Here is a 16,119-nt window from a genome sequence, read left to right as displayed (position 1 = left end):
GCACACCACCTTACTTGGGACCGTAAAAAACCCTGGGGCAAAGCTGGGCACGGGCATATGTCACACCCAGTACAAAGGGGGCAGTTACTTGTCTAATTAGTGAACTGGAGGCAATAAATAAGTACTTCTTAAAAGTCTGGCTATCTAAGAAGTCAATACGATCTGGCTGCTTACACCGAAGGCTTTTTGTCTTGTTCTTTACTTTTTAGGTATCGACTATTAACTTTTTTAAGACCTGAGATCTATTTCACATACGAGCAACATTCGCCCGCTTAAAGTAAACAGCTCAGTGGTCTTTAGTGAAACCATCACCACAATCTAATTTTAGAACATTTTCATTACCCCCCAAAAGAAACCCTATGCCTATCGGCAGCCACCCCCCAGCCCCCTCTGCCCACCGAGCCCTAGGCAACCACTGATCTACTTTCTGTCTCTATGGGTTTGCCTATTCTGGGCCCGTCACATAAATAGAACCATTCAGTATGCGGTCTTCTGTGACTGGCTCTACATTTTCAAGGTTTAGCCATGCTGTAGCCTGTATCAGTACTTCGTTCTTTTTGATGGCTGAATAGTATTCATTGTATGGATACATCTCATTTTGTTTATCCATTCGTTATCCGATAGACATTTAGGTTGTTTCCACATTTTGGCTATTGAGGAATGCTCCTACGAATGTTCGTGTGCAGTTTTTGGTTTTTTTATTTTTTTATTTTTTTTTAAGTAGTCTCCGCGCTCCAAGTGGGATTTGAACTCATGACCCTGAGATCCAGAGTTGCATGCTTTATTGATTGAGCCAGCCAGGCATCCCGGCTACAGTTTTCACGTCGACAGCGTTTTCATTTCTCCTGCATATACATTTAGGAGTCACTTGCTGGGTCATAGGGTAACTCTATGTTTAACTGTTTGAGACATTGCCAGGCTCTTTTTCCAAAGCAGTTGCACCCTCTTACATTCTGTCAGCAAAGCACGAGAGTTCCAATCTCTCCGTTCCCTCACCTATACTTGTTAGCTGTCTTCTGACTGCAGCCATTTAGTGGGTGTGGAGTGTGGCATCTCACTGTGGTTCGCATTTGACTTCCCCTAATGCCTAATGACACGGCTTTTCAGGTGCTGCACTGTCAGCGCAGAGCCTGACCTGGGGCCCACGACTCTGGGATCGTGACCCGAGCTGAAATCAAGAGTTGGACGCTCAACCAACTGAGCCGCCCAGGCGCTCCAACCTCCCTCAGTTTTTGAAGCGGCCGTACTGTGAGCTTAGGAAGGCAACGTACGTGAAAAGAATTTAGTATTGTAATGAAGTTATTAAACTTACAATACAGTTAACCTGCGTAATTTGAGTATACATAATAATTCTGCTACAGAACAATCATTTTTCTCTCCATGGCTCACTTTTTCCATTTTCCTCACTTGTGGGATGACCTCTTGTCCAGGAATATGGGGCTCTCTTGTGTTCTTGAAACCTCCAGGTATCAGGTACGCTCAACTCCCATGTACTAAGAAGCCAGCTCTGGGGCGTACTAGGGTTAAGGAATGGCATTCCTCTTGGCAGGGTCAAGAAGCTGGTGTAGAGGGGCCGCAGAAAGGTGGTGGGCTCCATCCCACAGGGGAGGAGACTATGGAAAGAAAATGTGTTGTGAAAGAAACCGATGGATGTTTCTCAACACCCCTTCTCCCCTTCTCCTTCGATAAGAGCAGCTCACCCTGTGTGGCGGGGCAGTGTGCCCAGCCCAGAGACCACCTCTCCAGACTTGTCTGTTGCTAGGAGAAGTGGCCATGGGGCCCAGGGCTTTAGGGTTGGTCGAGCAGAAGAGAGAGGGGCCTGGCTCTGAAGAGCTGTGCTAGCTGTGGACTTCCTGTCTCTGAACTTCTTGACAGGTAAGAAAAATAAATCTTACTGATGTAAGCCACTGAAGTTCTGAGTTTCTGTTACCTGCAGGGAATGTTCCCCTGCCCTCCCCCTTTCCCTCCCCCCCACCCCCCACACTCTGCCCTCTGCCGCCCAGGTCCCAGGCTTCTTGCTCTGACCCCGCTGAAGCTCCTTCTGCCTATCAAGAACTGCCGCCCCCCAGTGGGGCTTCACGAGGCGTGAAAAGATGACCACCTTCCCCACTCCTCCCCATCGGCGGGAGTGGAGGCTCAGGAGCCACCTTGGTCCTTATCCTCCCCCTTCCCAGGTCTGGCTCTATCCAAACAGGGAATGTTGTTAAAAGGCTGGATTAAAGGCAAGCCCACCTCACCGGCATAAGCCCCCACACTACCAGGGATCCCCCTGCTGGGTGGCTGCAGATAACCATCGGACACTTGAGAGAGGTTCAGGCCGGAGGGCGGGGCCACCAGCCACCTAGCTCCGTTAGGAAAGGAACCTGGGAAAACAGAATCATCTAGAGGGACCTAGTATTTGGACGCGATGAGGCAGTGCAGCGTGTTCTGGCAATCGAGCGGCCTGGCTTTGGATTCAGCTCCACCACTGACTGCGTGGCTTGGACAAAGTACCTAACTTCTCTCAGCCTTCGTCTGCTCATATGCAAACTAGATAACAAAGCTACCTTCTTTTGCAGGGTTCAAGAAGATGAAATGTGACGGATCCACAATGCTTAGCATAGCCCCTGGCATGTAACAAGTGCTCGATAAAAGGACCATTGTTGCTGTTGTTACAGTAGTGAAGGGCACCCCGGGTTACGAAGGAGAGTTAACACCGATGCGGTCTAGTGAGGAAGACAGACACTACTGGAAACCCGCAAGGATCTGTAACAAACACCACAAAGGAGCGCTGCAAAGGTCTCTGGAAAACGAGGACACATCCTGTCAGAGAGGCCGGAGAAAGCAAATGCACCTGAGGGCAGGAGGGGAGCATCAGAGGTGGAACAGCATCTGCAGAAGCTCAGTGGACCCCAGGATGGGGGAAGCTCAGAGGTCAGGCTGCTTAGTGTGGAGAAAGCACGGACAGAAGGTGGTGTGAGGTCAGGATGAAAGGTAGGCAGGTCGTGTAAGGCCTTTTATCTAGTTTTATCTTGATCTTCAGAGTAAAGGTCAGATTTTCTAAAGGGTTTTAAGTCGTGTGTATACATTTTGGAAAGCTCGGTTCACAGCGATGTGGAGAATGGAGAGGAAGACCAAGATGGCAAGGGCTGATGCTTTGAGAAGCTGGTACAGTAGGTCCAAATGAGACTGTTTGGTGATTCGAGCTTGACTCCTTGCAAATAGGGAGACAGAATCCATGTTTCAAACTAGAGAGTTAAGGGGCGTGTAGGTGACTCAGTCAGTTAAGCCTCTGATCCTTGATTTTGGCTCAGGTCATAATCTCATGGTTTGTGAGTTTGAGTCCCATGTCGGGCTCTGCACTGGCAGTACAGAGCCTGCTTGGGATTCTCTTTCTTTCTCTCTCTCTCTCAAAATAAATAAACAAACCAAAAAAAAAAAAAAAAAAAAGCACAAACTAGAGAGTCAAGTCAATATGAGTTTTGGGGTCACTCTGAGCATCCTCTCCAAAAAAAGGCACAGATGCAGCACACTTGATCCTATAAACAATTTCAGGGGATTCACAGATCAACTAAAGCTACAACCATGGGCCACAGCTCTTAGGTCACACTCCCTGAATTAGACGATAAAGCTTGATAGACTCTTTGACTATATCATGACCCCCTTGTTTTTACTAGTACTTCTTTCCTGAAGGTTATATTCTGCTTGGCACACCTCCTTTCCCTGTTCTCTTATCTCCCTATCCTGACACTAAATGTCCTGAGAGGATGACGCTGAGAGATGAGTCAGTTTTCCTAGTGCCTGATGACCAACAAAACAAGAAAACGGTCTTTGTCCCTTTCATCCGTTAGATCCTTATAAAAAACTCCATCTCTATTCTCATTTATGTAATTGACTCTAGGAGGAAGCAGATGAAAACAGGAGTAAGGAATGGCCTCAGGACTATTTATATCTGGAACCTGTGATGCTCACGGTATTCCTGGATTCGGGCCAGATTTGAGGAGGACGATGGCTTCCCCGACAACAGCAAAGATCAGGTCTCGAGGCTGAAGCACGACATTCACTTAACCCAATATATATATGGCCAGTGTCAGCTGAGAAGGACATCAGCAATGTTTTGTAAGAGTCCTGTAACCCAGGACTATTTAGAGTGGAGTCCCGGATTGGTAATTTGGTAACAGTCTGAGAACTCTTTGTTATTAGTCTACAATGAGACAAATTTAGAATTTGAATGTAGGCAGTTAAAACCTGTTATAGAAAATGGTCAGCAATTTTATGCCTGGTGAATCTAATAATAATGAATTTGAGCTTGTGTGTTAGATGTCCTCTTTTCTTATTTAGTTTCTCTAGTAATTTATTTTTAGTGTATTTTACAAAAGCATCAGTCCATGCTGGCCTGGGCAGGAAAATAACTAGGGCTCCAACACTGAGGGTCTGAAAAGCACAACCGTAGCCAGCTGAAAATTTCCTGATTGTTTCCTCAGCAATACGAATGACTACATGGAAATTTTACTCATTAATACAGAGGACTGGCGATAAGCCCAAATGGACTAGGAGCCACAGAAACATGCGTTTTAGTTCTCAAGGGAATGTCCTCTTCCCAGGCAGCCCATATCTAATGATGAGTCAACATAAAGTATGCATAAAAGCTATATCCTAGCTACCTCACCACAATTCACAACCCTGAAAGGCTGGCTTTATACTCTCTGTGGCACCAGCTGAGGCCTTCCTTGTCACTGAGTCACAGCCCAACTTGTCCCACTGTCCAATCCTGTTTCCTTTCATTCCTTTCCCTTCTATAGGAATCAATCTCGGGAGTACTCCCGAATAAACTTCCTGTACACTAATCTCCGTTTTAGCATTTGCTTTCTAGGGGACCTAACTTTTGACATTATTTAACAGTATGTCCTCAAGGATCATAATGGGAACTAATGACACCATGTGCTTTGAACTGTGACAAATAGTAAGAACTATCATTTACTGAGTACCTACCATGTGCCAAACACTGTACTGGGTGCATTACGTAATCTATAGTCTTTGTTAAATTGTGGTCAAGTACACGTAACGTAAATGGGATTGAATCAGTAATCAAAAACGTTCCAACACACAGAAGTCCAAAACCAGGCCGCTTCACTGGCGAACTCTACCAAACATTTAAAGAATTAACACCAATCTTTCTCAAACTCTTCCAAAATGCAGAAGAGGAGGGAACACTTCCAAAGTCACTGTACAAGGCCAACATCACCCTGATACCAAAACCAGACGAGGATACCCCAAGAAAAGAAAACTGTAGGCCAATAATATCTCTGATGAATGTAAGTGCAAAAATTCTCAACAAAATAGTAGCAAAGTCAACTCAGCAGCACAGCAAAAGGACCATCCACCTGATCAGGTGGGATTCATTCCACCCACGCAATGGTGCTGCAACACCCACAAATCAATGTGACACCCACATCGACAAAATGAAGGATAAAAATATGATCATTTCCACTGATGCATAAAAGATTTGACAGTTTCAAAACACATTTATGATAAAAACTCTCAACAAAGTGGGTACAGAGGGAACGCACCTCAACACAATACAGGCTACGTAGGACAAGTCCACAGCCAACATCACACTCAGCAGTAAAAAGCTGACAGCTTGTCCTCTAAGGTCAAGACAAGGATGCCAACTCTCCCCACTTTTATTCAACACAGTACTAGAAGTCCTAGTGACAGCAATACACAAGAAAAAGAAATAAAAGGCATCCAAATCAGAAAAGAAGTAAAATGGTCTCTATTAGTAGGTGACCTGACATTCATATAGAAAAAGTCCTAAAGACTCCACCCAAAAAAACTGTTAAAATAAATGAATTCCACGAAGTTTCACAATACAAAATCAATATACAAAAACCTGTTACTTTTCTTTACACTAACAACAAACTATCAGGAAGAGAAATTAAGAAAATCATTGCATTTTGGGGCACCTGGGTGGCTCAATCGGTTAAGCGCCTGACTTTGTCTCAGGTCATGATCTTGAGGTTCGTGAGTTTGAGCCTGCATCGGGCTCCTCTGCTGTCAGCATGGAGCCTGCTTCAGATCTTCTGTACCATTCTCTCTCTGCCCCTCTCCTTCTTGTGCTCTCTCTCTCAAAAATAAAATAAACATAAAACAAAACAAAAAAAAAGAAAATAATTGCATTTACAATTATATCAAAGAGAATAAAATACCCAGGAATAATTTAATCAAGGAGGTTAAAGACTACACTGAATACCTATGAGACACTGATGAAAGAAATTGAAGAAGACATAAATAAATGGAAAAATACTGCATGCTCATGGATTGGAAGAACCGCTTTTGTTAAAATGTCCATACCACCCAAAGCAATCTGCAGATTCAATGCTATGCCTATCAAAATTCCAATGGCATTTTTCACAGAAATAGAACAAACAATTCTAAAGACCACAAAGAATCAAAGCAATCTTGACAAAAAAGAACAAAGCTGAAGGCATTATGCTTTCTGATTTCAAGCTATATTACAAAACTATCATACTCAAAACAGTATGGCATATGGCACTGGCATAAAAACAGACACACAGATCAACAGAATAGAATAGAGAACCCAGAAATAAACCCATGCGTAAATGGTCAGTTAGTGTAGGAAAAAGGAGCCAAGAATATACAATGGGGAAAGGACAGTCTCCAATAAATGATGTTAGGAAAACTGGACAGTGACATATAAAAGAATGAAACTGGACCCCTATCTCACACCATACACAAAAATTAACTCAAAAAGTAGATTAAAGACTTGAACGTAAGACCTAAAACCATAAAACTCCCAGAAGAAAACATAGGTGGTAAGCTCTTTGATGTGGGTCTTGGTGATGATTTTTTGGATTTGACACCAAAAGCAAAGCCAACAAAAGCAAAAATAAACAAGTGGGACTACATCAAACCAAAAAGCTTCTCTACAGTAAAGAAAAAAACAAAATGAAAAGGCAACCTCCCAAATGGGACAAAAATATTTGCAAATCTTGTATATGATAGAGGGTTAATACCCCAAATATATAAAGAACTCATACAACTCAGTGGTAAAAACAAACAATCCAATTAAAAATAGCAGAAGAATGGAATAGGTGTTCCTCCAAAGAAGACATACAAATGCTAACAGGTATATGTAAAGGTGCTCAACATCCCCAATCACCAGGGACATGCAAATCAAAACCACAAGGCAGTATCACTTCACACCTGTTAAGAATGGCTATAATCAAAAAGACAAGAAGTAACACGTGTTGCACTGTTGGTGGGAACGTAAATTGGTATAGCCACTATGTAAAACTAGAGAGGTTCCTCAAAATATTAAAAATATAACTCTCATATGATCCAGCAATTCCACTTCTAGGTATCTATCCAAAGAAAACAAAAACACTAACTCGTTGCATGTTCTCCCTATGTTCATTGCATGATTTACAACAGCCAAAATGTAGAAACAACCTAAGTGTCCGTGGATGGATGAATGAATAAAGAAAATGTGGTACATATACACACTAGAATATTATTCAGTCATAAAAAGAATGAGATCTTGTCATTGGGCTCAACATGGACGGACCTTGAGGGCATCATGCTAAGTAAAATAAGTCAGACAGGGAAAGGCATATACCATATGATCTCACATGTGAAATCTAAAAGGAAACCAAACAGCCAAGCTCATAGATACAGAGAACAGATTCACAGTTGCCAGAGGATAGGGGAAAAATTACCCACGTGACCATTTTTAAGTGAAATGGCATTTTAAGTGACCATTTTAAGTGAAATGGCATCCAGTGGCATTAAGCACATTCACGTTGTGCAATCATCCCTGCCATCTACCTGCAGAACTTTTTTCATCTTCAAAACCTGAAGCTCTGTGCCCATTAAAAAAAAACTCCCCATTCTCCCCTCTGGCCAGCATCCAGTAACTACCATTCTGCTTTCTGTCTCTGAATCTGATTGCTCTAGCTCCCTCAATAAGTGGAAATTATACAACATTAGTCTTCCTGTGATTGGCTTCTTGTAGTTAGCATAAATCTTCCAGGTTCATCCATGATGCCACATGTGTCAGGACTTCCTTCCTTTTCAAACGCTGAAGAATATTCCATTGTTGGCACACACCACATTTTGTTTATCCATTCATCCACTGATGGACGCTTGGGATGCTTCCACCTTTAGGCTATTGTGAATAATGCTGCTATGAACCTGAGTGTACAAATATCCAGTCAAGGCCCTGCTTTCAGTTCTTTTGGGGTATACATCCAGAAGTGGAATTTCTGAATTGTATCGTCTTTCTATTTTTACAGTTTTTAGAAAACACCATACTATGGCACTGAACTTGAAGCAAGAGTAAGGAGGGAAAGTAGGAGACAAGGATTGAGAGAACTTGTTTTGTTTTTGAGAACACTGTACAATATAAGTAACGTATTACATGACTCCAGAACTACGATGATACATCTTACACTACACATAATACTAGACAGATCTCTAAGATCTCTGTGTTGTCCAGTTCAGGTATTACATAATTTAGGAGAAGCCTAAAAAAATCATGGAGAATTCAGAAAGGAATAAAAAAGACAGTTTAGTGTTCAAAAGCAAAACCTGATCGGTGTTATGAGGTCAAAGACTTCCAATGAGTTGATACAGAGGGAAAAACGCTGAAGGAGGATGTTTTTCAAATAAACTAAATCTCATTTTACGGGAACCTTTGCTCCCTTAGAATAAGATCCTTGGATGTGGTCTAACATTTGAATTCTGCATCGTAATTACAAGGTAGGTTTATAGTAAGGTCACGAATGTGTGTAACAGGTTGTAACCTGAAGGACAGCGGTGGCTCCTTCTCTATTTTAGAGGAAGTAGTTTTACAATATTGCAAGAAACAGGCTAGAAATACTGCAGTAGGTAAATTATAAGGAAGGTTCTTCTGATTTTTCAGATTGCTTAATAATAAAAAAAAAAAAAATGCATTATAGGAGCGCCTGGGTGGCTCAGTCAGTTGAGTGTCCGGATCTTGTGGTTCACGGGTTTGAGCCCCATATCGGGCTCTGCACTGACAGCACAGAGCCTGCTTACGACTCTGTTTCCCTCTCTCTCTGCCCCTCCCCCACTTGCTCTCTAGCTCTCTCTCAAAATAAATAAACTTTAAAAAAATAGTAAAAAATAACAAAATGCATTATTTATGAAATTTAAGGTTAATGCATTTTAACTTGAGGTTAAGCATTTTCTTGAAACCAGAAGAACAGGGGATATATGTTATTTTTTCAGAAAAATTTTATGTGTTTTATGTATTCTTTTCTTTAGGGCTGGTATTACAAGGTAATGAGGCATTTTGGATGTTGCTAGGGATTCCAGAAACATACAGAACGTAATCCTGCCCTCACGGAAGTTACAGCCTTATTGGGGACAATTTACCCAAGAAGTAAGTAGGATAAAAGATGACAAAAATACAGTGGAGTGCCAAACTTTGTCATATAAATTGTAAGTGCTGTAGGGATTTTAAAAATGGCAAGATGAATCTAATTATATGAATACAGATTATTGGGCAAACCTTAACTGGAAACTTAGAGGATAAGAAGGATTTGTATATGTGGACAGGTGTTTGCAGAAATATGAAAATTCACTCATTCATCTATTCAATCAGAATTTTCTAAGTCCCTTCTATGGGCTGGGCACTGCGGTAGGTCCCAGAATTTCAGAATCAAATTAGAACTCCTCCTTGCCCTCTAGAGAATTATGGCCCTAGTGGGGGAACCGTCAGGTCATCCAGAAAGATACTAGAGTGTCGTAAATGCCACAGTAGATACAAGTCAGTGCTCAGCGCAGTCAAATACCATCTAGCTCATACTGGGGGTGGGAGTGGGGGAGGGCTGGAAAGGAGAAAGGACAAATAGCAATTAGCCACATTGGGGGGAAGCAGGCAAGAGGAGGCATATGGTGCTTGGGCAGAGGAAACTAGATGTGAATAAAGGAACGGAGAGTGAACGTGCCATATGATGGGTGAGAAAACCGCTTAGCTCTGCAGTTTTGACGAGATGGTTCCTCTGCCACCTGCTTTCCAAAGCATATCCGCGCATCTTCACGTGTAGATGAGGTGTCTGGGTCCCTGCCCAAGAGCAAGACGAGCCCTTACAAGCAATCAACCGAGAGAAGTTACACTTAGGATTGTCTAAGCCACATGCGATCCATCCAATCCTCTACAGAATCACTGCCTTACCCTTGGGTTTTGTCAGACCAGAAAGAGACTTGGACTGCAACAGTCTTGTCCCTCACAAAAAGGTTTTCGTTGACTTGCGCTGAGGTGTGTTGACTTCCTGTAGCTCACGCCAAGAAGTAGCCCCATGAAGCACACTGCTGTGTTGGGAGGGCACTCTTACTTCTTTCGGTGTCCTCTCTCTAAAGCATATGAACTACTTCTTGGAGAATAAGAGCCAGGAAAAAGCTTCATTTTCCTCCAGAGTATGGCTTCCTTTTTGAAAATGAGAACTATATATACCCTGATTTTTCTTGTTTCCCTTTTTGTCTCGATGGCTAAGAGACTCAGAACCAAATTTAACCTTGATCACAGTAATTTTATTTGGGCTTATATTTGAAAAATTGGAAATATCTTGACTTTTGGCCCGGATTCTCCTTTTATGTTTTGTTATTTTACTGCATGTGGCTTTCTATTTTAAGACTCTATGGTAGGGATGAAAAGTATGTTGTACCTGCTAGCTACAATGCCACCTCAAGACAGGGGTCAGAAGTGCCGAAGCTGGCCGCTCTGTATCACGCAGTCATGCGATCCTAGCAGAGGGCTGGCAGTTGTCCGCAAGGGGGCATTTGCCACCTTCAGTTCTGCACACCAGGGGCACGTCTTGGAATGAATGAAGGAATGCAGAGTATTCTAATTCTGTCCTTTGAAAGGTGGATGTAACAAGTGGAGAGAGAAACAACCACACGGAGGGAGGTGGAATCTCGAATACGGCAGAGGTGCTGACCTGGAAAACAGTGGAGGCCAGCCACCGAGGGGATAGCGGACGACCTGGTATCGGGGAGGGACTAACAGATTTGCTGTTTAGCCACTACAACTGCTAATTGTCCCAAATAAGGTGGCAGGTTTTTTTTTTTTTTAATTTTGTTTAACGTTTATTTATTTATTAAAAAAAAGTTTTTTAACGTTTATCATTTTTGAGAGACAGGGAGAGACAGAGCATGAGCAGGGAAGGGGCAGAGAGGAGACACAGAATCCGAAGCAGGCTCCAGGCTCTGAGCCGTCAGTACAGAGCCGGACGCGGGGCTCGAACCCACGAACTGCGAGATCATGACCCAAGCTGAAGTGGGACGCTCAGCCGACTGAGCCACCCAGGCACCCCCAGCGTTTATTTATTTTTGAGAGACAGGGAGAGACAGAGTGCAAGCAGGGGAGGGGCAGAGAGAGAGGGAGACACAGAATCTGAAGCAGGCTCCAGGCTCTGAGCTTTCAGTGGGGCTCAAACTCAGGGACCATAAGATCATGACCTGAGCCGAAGTTGGATGCTTAACTGACTGAACCACCCAAACGCCCCAAGGTTGCAAGTTTTTATGAGGTCCGGCCCCTGAGACTGTTTGCTCCTTATGCTTATGTACAGTAACTTTCCTTAAAGAGGTAAACTGAGGGTGCCTCTCTTTTGATAATCAAAAGGCTATTGCAGATGACTCAAATTCTCCGCGTAAACAGAGGAGGATAAGGATATGTACATACACACAATGGCAATTTACATTGGAGAACAGTAGAAAAGATGACTAAACACCGAAGGCCTGCAAGGGTCATATTTCTAAAAAAGAGCGGCGATGTCAAGATTCCATGTTCCAATGTCTGATCAACTACAAACAATTCACTCATTAAAAAAACAAAACAAAAAAGCTAAACTCTTGTCAAATTCTAAAACATCTTCATTTGGGTTTGTCTCATGAACAAACATGTCTTAATGAGAAGTGAATGGAAGGCGGAAAAAACCTCAGTCACTTTTCAGTCCAGTTGAATATAAAACGCAGTGAATCTTCTTCCTGATAACCACAAACACATAAATAACAGTAAAATAGCAACTTCTAAGCAGCCGACCTCTTTACTTCATCTCACCATCTTACGCCCAGGTTGGCTTCCCAAGTTACATCCTTATTTTGTACTGGGGAAACATGCCTTGTTTTCCTTTTTTTTTTTTTTTAATTTTTTTTTTAACGTTTTTTATTTATTTTTGAGACAGAGAGACAGAGCATGAACGGGGGAGGGGCAGAGAAAGAGGGAGACACAGAATCGGAAGCAGGCTCCAGGCTCTGAGCCGTCAGCCCAGAGCCCGACGCGGGGCTCGAACTCACGGACCGCAAGATCGTGACCTGAGCCGAAGTCGGACGCCCAACCGACTGAGCCACCCAGGCGCCCCCATGCTTTGTTTTCTTGATGTAGCTAAGGGGACATTACGCACATTCAAGCAGTTACCTCTCTGGTATCAGGTAACCGCTTAGCCGGGATTTAGGTTTTAAGGGAAGAGGGCTCCTGATACCTATGTTAGAGTCCTGTCTGGAAATACTTGGGTGTTCCAAAGAGGAGAATACAAAGAAGTAGGAGACGCTATTGTTCCACTTTTACCAGCGATGTTCTTCATTCGGAGGACAAGAGAATCCAAGTCTTTCTCTTTATAATTTCAAAGAATAAAGCATAAATATCCGCACCAATCATGCCAACGGGGCAATGCACATCAAGTCACCATTCTCCGCGTCCTACGCGTATCCACCCACACACTTTGGGGCCCAGTACATGCTACAGATCAGGCGAGCAGCGTTGTAAATATTTCCATGCACAAAGCTTGCTTTTTCCAAAGGCAGGCATGGCTTAGCATGTCATTTCTTTCTTTAGAACGTTTAGGAGCAATTATGACCTGGGGATATAAGGGTGGTAAAGCAAAGGTATGTGCCTATAACAAGCATTTCATTGAAATTAGCAGCAAGATGTGTGGGTTCATGGGACGGATAACCACAGAGTATAGATTGATAACTTGTAGCGATAAGTATAAAAACTTACAAAGTAAGGCAATGTTATGCCGGTTACCTGCCCAGTTCAGGAATACAAGAATAAACAGGATCTTTTCCCACCCAAAGTGAACGGATATTACACAGGACAATACGAATCTGCAGCAAGAGGCAGTGGTAGGTACAAGCCTCACAATCCAGGGTGCCAAGCATTTTTTCCAGGAGGTGTGTGCGCTTCTGTAACATAAATGTAATTTGAGAAAGGGGCCGCTGCGCTTTCCTTGTCTCTTTCTAACAAAGTAGTAATTGTTAACAATTGAAGAATCATCACTCCTCTCTTGGCAGTTTGCCAGCTCAGCAAGAGACAATATCAATTTTCAGATCTTATCTTTCTTAGTGGTCCACTTCTTAATCCATTTCAGGAATAGAGTTCCCTGGTTTTCTTTAAGGCAAATGAACCCCCTTAGAGGATCTTGGAAGTGTTCCCCTACATCCCCCCAAACTGAAAGCCAGGTTGTTTCCTCCCCCACTTCCAACCAGGTTGTTCTGCTATGCTTGGGTTTTGTTTCTGAATGTAGAAACAGTTACTAAATGAAAAGAAGAGGCCTCGGGACAGGAAAGCATGAAATTTCAATGGCTGACAGCCAGGCGACTTTGCCATGGAGAGGGATCCACATCCTTCATGTGTGGCTGCAGCTAGATTAAGGCTAGCACCACACACACTGTTAAAACACCACTTATACAACACAGCCTATAATGAAGTGAGTGCTGTGACCAGTTGCTTAGAACTTAGTGGTATAAACCTAATTGATGGAGATTTTTTTCCCTGGCTCCTCGCACTGCACAGTAAAGACATTCACTCTGTTGATGTTTGTTCTAAGGGTGTACAAGTTGGGTATGGTATGGTTAAGTCAGTGTGGCTCTGGAGGAGATGAGAACAGGGCTTGGCAGGGGCAAGCTGATTACACTCAGCGTCCCAGAGAGAAGGTCACTGCGTGCCACACGGGGTCACAGAGGAAAACACCAGTGTGGTCAGGAGACAGAAGACAGGAGTGAGGAGAAAGCCGAGGCCATAACCTTACTTGGGATTTCCCCGGGAAAGGCAAGGCAGAGCAGGGTAAACAGCTTAAGGCTGGCTCGTTTTAAGGATTCTGGTGGGCTACGGGCTCCAGCAGTGCTCTCTAGTTGTACCTGGCCCTGGAGCAATCTGGGGCAAGGGAAATGTGGGTGTTCCATGTGAGAGCTAGATAAGGAGGCGGTTGGGGATATAAACTTGGGACTGGTTAGCTTCTATTTGAAAGGCATACTCGTGGGCAAGTTGTTATGATCTCTAGGAATTAGCTAGCCCTGGGAGGGGCAGTTTCTCTCTGGCTCGGTGAGGCCCCAAATGTCAAAGCATCGAGAATACAGAAAACATAGTTAACTGGCTCTGTGATGAAGGGATGCCAAACAGACAATACAGAATCTAAGAAGATGCAAAATAATGTATCTATTTAAATACGACCCTTGCCTGGGGCAGCATAGTGGGGGTCTTAGAAAGTCCGAGTCCCCAGCATGCTTAAGTGCAGCTCCTTCGTTCTTTGATCAGGACAACTGATGTTTTCTGTCTTAGATAACATGCTATGCAAGCATACTTCAATCTTCGCATCTAACCTGCCTGCCTCCCGAACCCCATATATGAAGAGGCTCTAGGATCATTACAGCTCGTGATAACATTCGTCTGTGACTGTGGTTTAAGGGACCTCTGGCCCGAGCAGTGATCGTGCCTCTACTGCATTCACAGCAAGGAGAAAACAAGCATCTGGGTGATGGGACACGGACGCTGGGGTTCTGCCTCCTCACTTTGTGAACTACGTATTTCTCCTATTCAGGGAGAGGCAGCCCATGGCCATCTGACACCTACCACCTGCCAGGCTGGTGGGCCTGCCTCCGGAGCCTCCCAGCTGGTCGTGCTGCACCATGGCAGCCTGGTCTTCTGAGGCCCCCTGACCCACTCTGCGTCGAGGCCATGCACGCTTGGCATGAGGTCTTACCGCCTCAGCTAACTACAAAGTACAGCATCACCCTCCCTAGCTTATGTGCCGCTCAGGCTCAGCAGGGCTGTGTTTGCAAGAGATTTAAGTGTTGAGAGATGGGCTCTTTCCCAAGGCTTCTCTCCTGATGATCCTACTTTGCCATGTAATGTTCTGGGTGGACTGTAAGGGATACTAATGAAATAGGTTCAAGGAAAGTGATATTACAACGGCGGCAGGGTCCAAGTCTCACAGTCCTGGAAGCCGATGGGACATTAGTGCTTCTTGGCAGGCCATCGGTTTAGTTTGGAGCTTGATGTCGCATTCATTCTCCTGGCTGCCAGTCTCCTCAAGGAAATATTGACCTTCTCGCTTTAGTTTTCTATATTTCATTAGTTGTTCATCATTGGATATCAGAATTAAAGGCCCATTGGCCAAGTATTACCAATAGAACTCGAGTTGTTTTCAGTTTTTCTGGTACATTTTGGTAGATGACCAAGCCATGGATTTGGTGTTCCCTTCTCTCTTCTCATTCCTTTTTGGAAAGAGTTTAGATGGGCTGGGGAAAGATATTTGAAGCTCTCTGATCCAATGTAAATGAATCCTGTGGTGGGTAAATAATTTTCCTCCCTCCTTTGCTCTCCTGGGGTATTTTGATGAATAATGCTTCTCAAATAAGCTTGTAAGTATTCCCCCAGAGGTAAGAAGGGTATTAAGCTCATAGCAGGTGTGCCATTAATGCTTCAGTGTGTAGGGTAGAGCAAAGAGGAAAGGAATCATCAAAACCTTGTGGTTTCAGAGAATTTTCTGGAAAGTTTTGAAGGCCACAGCTGGGAACAAAATACTGTGGGGCAGCGCTGGTGAAGTGTGGGTACAGCCTCACAAGATCAAGTCAGGCCGACCCTTCAAAGTCAGATTTCTACGGATGGGTGGTAGGCTGGGATTTACGGTTTGTTTCGTGGCCAGTTATAGCATATGCTGATCTTAACTCAGACACACAGCATAATTACTCACTCAGCCTCACCCCCCAAAAACTATTTTTTAATTTTCTTCCTTCCTGCCTCCCATTATTTGAAAGTCCAGTTCACAAACTACACGACTCTAGTCTAAAAGCCTTCTTTAAAATAATAAATAT

At 43.7% G+C, this 16,119-nt stretch overlaps 1 protein-coding gene across 12 annotated transcripts in view; it reads right to left on the bottom strand.

The window, feature by feature from the left end:
• Window positions 1-16,119, bottom strand: part of TTLL5 (tubulin tyrosine ligase like 5) — a 285,253-nt gene that overhangs the window by 29,323 nt on the left and 239,811 nt on the right. The window lies entirely within an intron of this gene.

The sequence above is a fragment of the Panthera tigris genome, chromosome B3 (genome assembly GCF_018350195.1).
Source record: "Panthera tigris isolate Pti1 chromosome B3, P.tigris_Pti1_mat1.1, whole genome shotgun sequence".
Taxonomy (NCBI): domain Eukaryota; kingdom Metazoa; phylum Chordata; class Mammalia; order Carnivora; family Felidae; genus Panthera; species Panthera tigris.
The sequence above is the reverse complement of the archived record's forward strand: the minus strand, read 5'-3'. Positions and strand labels throughout refer to the sequence as shown.